This window comes from Cydia fagiglandana, chromosome 14, assembly GCF_963556715.1.
Source record: "Cydia fagiglandana chromosome 14, ilCydFagi1.1, whole genome shotgun sequence".
Lineage (NCBI taxonomy): Eukaryota > Metazoa > Arthropoda > Insecta > Lepidoptera > Tortricidae > Cydia > Cydia fagiglandana.
This window is the reverse complement of record NC_085945.1, coordinates 17,568,805-17,573,717: the sequence shown is the minus strand read 5'-3', so window position 1 is coordinate 17,573,717 and position 4,913 is coordinate 17,568,805.

Here is a 4,913-nt window from a genome sequence, read left to right as displayed (position 1 = left end):
TTTTAAACGTCAAACTTCTATGAAATTACGACGTATAAATAACACTTCCACTGCGTGGGCTATCAAATCCGCTGCAGACTTTTATTGGTGCGACTATAAAATTATCTACTTATCAATAAATAAAATACTTTAGTTTAAACGAGTTTTTAGTCATTTATCTTACAGATGTAGTGCATAATTTGTTATCCATCGTATTTTCTCGGAAACGTTCGTATTTTTCATGATACTTCAGTCAACCTCACACTTTTTGTACCGAGACTGACTGAAAGACTCATACACGTTCGTCTGAAATAGTCATAAGGGGTCATCCATTCATTACGTCACACCAATTTCTAGGTTTTTTGACCCCTCCCCCCCTTGTCACACTTGGTCACATTTGGCAAACCCCTCCCCCCCTAGTGTGACGTCACATTGTTTCTACGAAATCGCCAAATCGAATTAAGTACCTAAGTATTATTAATATTTTATCAAAATATTTTTGACGATATAAATATTACTAATTTTATAACCCAAAACTGCTTAGGAAAGAAAATTAAACGATTAAAAACTATTTTGGTTTTAAAAACTTGTTATTTAAATGTACAGCGAACTAAATAATTTAAATAAATTTTCGGTTACTGATGAAGTTAAAGTGACGTCACAAAGTTTGTGTCTCCCCCTCCCCATGTCACAATATGTCACATTTTCTTGACCCCCCCCCCCTAAACGTGTGACGTAATTAATGGATGACCCCTAACTGCCTGTTACACTGTAACTTCGCGCCTAACTACAAAAAAAAAATAGAAAGTACCAATGTATATCAAGTTCAAGTAAAAGTGCGGCCGACAGATGCGTAATCTTTGAATAGGTGTACCACGTGGGTGTACCTGTACCTGTTACATGTACTTACTTCGTTTTTTTATAGCGAGCAGCATAATTGTATTGGCACATTATGAATGGATTCATTCATTGTATATGTGACGTTTACACAATAATAGTTATTTCTTTTACAAGGTGGGCAAAGTTGTTGTTTAACCGCTCGTGCTAATATACCCGAGCAAGCGAAAGATCCCAAACTTGAACCACGACTGTAGCGAGTGGTTCGAAAAATGGAATCTTAAGCGTTGCGAAGGTTTCAAAGCACGAGGGTTAAACGAAATTTGACCCCGAGTGAAACTCATAATAGTCATAATTTTTCACCGCACCAACCCGAAGCAAATATTAAATGTAAAATATCAAACAAAATGAAACCAAATCAAATCCAAATGCGTTTATACCTACCATCCAAAATCATTATTTAAAAGTCAATTCTACCAGCAAATATAAGAAAACAACTCAAAATTTGCATTTGATTACTTTGCCTCACATGTGGATAAAATGCAACTTTGCTATCAGTTTTTGAAGTGCAAAGTATTTAAGCCTTTCGGAGATGGTGTGGTGAAAAGATTTTTTTATAATAAGTAACAGATATTAAGGTTAAGTACCTAGTTCAAATGCTTTGTCACACCGACCCGTCATTTTAGTACAAACGGCAATAGTTATTTGTACAACAAGAGATCAAAGTTTGATATTTCTTCGAGTGCTTATTTTGAGTCCCGCGCAAGCGAAAGATTCTATAATAGATTCACGAGCGTAGCGAGTGAATCTAATTTAGAATCTTGAGCGTAGTAAGGGATTCAAAAGCAGACGAGATGTAAAATAACTTTGATCTCGTGTAGTACACAAAATTTTTCACCCTAAGCAGTGAGAACATACCTATTAGAGGGACAGAGATAATAGAACCCATGTATATCGAACTTGTATTAGACCCCGCATGTTGAAATGACATTTGACTATAAAGGTCACTTGAATGTCATGACAAAATGACTCAGTGAGTGAGCAAAATGCGATTTTGCTCGACAAAATGACTCAGTGAGCAAAATCGCATTTTGCTCACTGATTTTAAGAAGCAAAGTACCATTGTTCGTGCTGCTGAGGTGAAAAACAAATTGTACATCGGTAGACCTTATTACAAAAGGCAATAAGGTTCACAGATGTACAGTCGCCATCAGATATATCGGAGCGGCCAAGGTGCTCACAAATATCTGAACACGCCTCTATTGTCAGGGAGTTAGAGCGCGTGCTCAGATATTGTGAGCACCTTGGCCGCTCCGATATATCTGACGGCGACTGTACAGTTGACAGGGTGGGCGATGGTACCCCAAAAGTAGGATTATTGAGGAGTAAATTGACCAAGGGATCTGTACCGGCAACCATGGTAACTCCAGGTTTAACCGGTTAACCCGAGTTAGTGAATGGAGTAAGTGGCTTTAAATCAACGATATCTAAAAAAGTCCAAAAGCCATAATCTCTCATGTTTAGCAACTTTATATGCAAATTTGCTGGCCCTAAGGCAATTGTTATTTTCTCCACATTCTATTAAAACCTTGAACCTTATTGTTAAGAGCAATAGAGCTCAATTTCGATTGTACCTATTATTACGAATCGGCACTTTCGATCTCGTTTGAGTAAGTAGTAACCTTACACTTGGATGAAAACGTCCGTTGTCATTCTTTAACTGGTCGTGTTTCCATAATACAATGAAGTTACAACAGATTTTTAGCAATAAAAGCGGGCAAGTGCGAGTCGGACTCGCGCACAAAGGGTTCCGTACCATAATGCAAAAAAAACAAAAAAAAAGCAAAAAGAAAAAACGCTCACCCATCCAAGTACTGACCACTCCCGACGTTGCTTAACTTTGGTCAAAAATCACGTTTGTTGTATGGGAGCCCCATTTAAATCTTTATTTTATTCTGTTTTTACTATTTGTTGTTATAGCGGCAACAGAAATACATCATCTGTGAAAATTTCAACTGTCTAGCAATCACGGTTCGTGAGATACAGCCTGGTGACAGACGGACGGACGGACAGCGAAGTCTTAGTAATAGGGTCCCGTTTTACCCTTTGGGTACGGAACCCTAAAAATGAAACTTGGGAACAATTTAAATTATTTAATGCTAACAAAGTAAATCGACTTTATCGTAATTATCAGACATTGTATATTTTATGGCATTTTCGGTGCAGCGGAGCGGTGTTAACGGAATTGGTATAAACAATTTTAACCCTAATGATTAATTTTATTAGCGTTAATCACGTTAATATTAACCTTAATTTACAATTTAAGTTAGAATTATCTATATTCTATACCAATTCCATTAACCCCACTCCGCTGCACCAAAAATGCTATAAAATTTACGATGTCTGGTAATTATACCTAGGTACTTATCTATTGTGTTCCTTTTGCGCTAGCATATGATATGAGTGCGTGCGAGACGCGCTGAGATTTATATGTATTTTTATAAAAACATTGTCATATTTTAAACCTTTAAGTATACAGTTAAAATAATTAATGTAAACAAAAGAAAACGAATTGTTGTTTTATTGCAATGTACCGTTTTAAACTTCAGAATAAATAATAAACTGGTAAGTGCATGCTATAAAGTTCCGTTTTACTTTAAAAAATACAGCTGTTAATTGTTGAACAGAAAATTTTTTTTTACCTGCTATAAATACCGTATCGAATGAAATGTCGTGACGTTGGACAATGGAGCCGCGTGCGCAGAAAGTCGCCCGAACCCTCCACGCGGGCGCTCAGTTCGCTCGCGGCTCGCCAAAAGGGAACACTAAACAAACAACTGACTATAGTGCTATAGTGTGTAGCTGTGTACTTCCTATGGATTATAGTGTGTGAAGTGAAATATTTTTTTGTGTTTTGGATTTAAGGTATTTTTTTTTAATTTTATTTACCTATAACTTTCTGTTGTGTTTTTAACTTTTTAGGGTTTGTTGGGGTCCGTCTGTCTGTCCGAGGCTTTGCTCTATCTAAAATACTAAGTGGGCTCCCATACAACAAACGTGATTTTTTGCGGTTTCTCGCGTAATGGTACGAAACCATTCGAGCGCGAGTCCAACAAGCACTTGGCCGGTTCTATTTTAAAAATTAAGCTCATCTAAAAGAGACCTGGAGTATGTAGGTAAGTGGTGTTATAGGGACCTTCATTTGTGACAGGTACTTAGGGCATATGAAAATTCATGGACTGGCCACATAGAAAAAATAAGTCGTTTCATATATCAGAATCCAGAAACTATCAGTAATACATAGTACCTATGGCCATTATCGCTATATGTAGGTACGTACATATAGCGATAATGGAAAAGCAATTTAAGACGAAACAGGAGCTGAGTTTTAAATATTTTATGTAAATATACCCGTCTCGCTAACGGAAGCGGCTCCTAAAACTAGTGCGATAAGGACAAGGCGAAAAATCCCGCGTAAAAATCTCAAAAATCGAGGTTTCGTACTCGACTGTTTCCTCTTCCAAAACTTAACCAATCGTAACCAAATTTGGAAATCTAAATGATTATGAAATTATCTAGGTCGGACCGTTTTGCTTTTATGGCTAATTGATATCAGTTTCGAATACTACGCCTCTCATTGCGTTGCGGCATAGTCAATTAGGCCATTTTGACCATTTTTGAAGGGCTGTAGTGCCTTAAAAAACAAAACTATCAAAAAAAGCAAAACGGTCCGACACAGATATTGACAATATTAATCTGTGTTGAAAAAAATCATTGCTCTAGCATCAAAACCCACGGAGGAAACAGTCGAGTACGTTTGTATGGAGAAATGACCACTCATGTTGGCTCTTAACGCGGCCCCTTCTTTCCGATATAATTTTGGACACTTTTAATCAACTATAAGATTAATAACTGGGAAAATGCTTACTTACAAACCACAAACAATTAGTAAATGCAAAACAATTAGTAAATGCGAAACATCTACTAATTGTTGAAATAAGTTTGTGGCAAAAATTTCATATTTGGTACGAGTACAAGCTTTTATCGCTGACTGTACTTTTCTTTCCACATACAACTAATACCACAGAATAAATAAT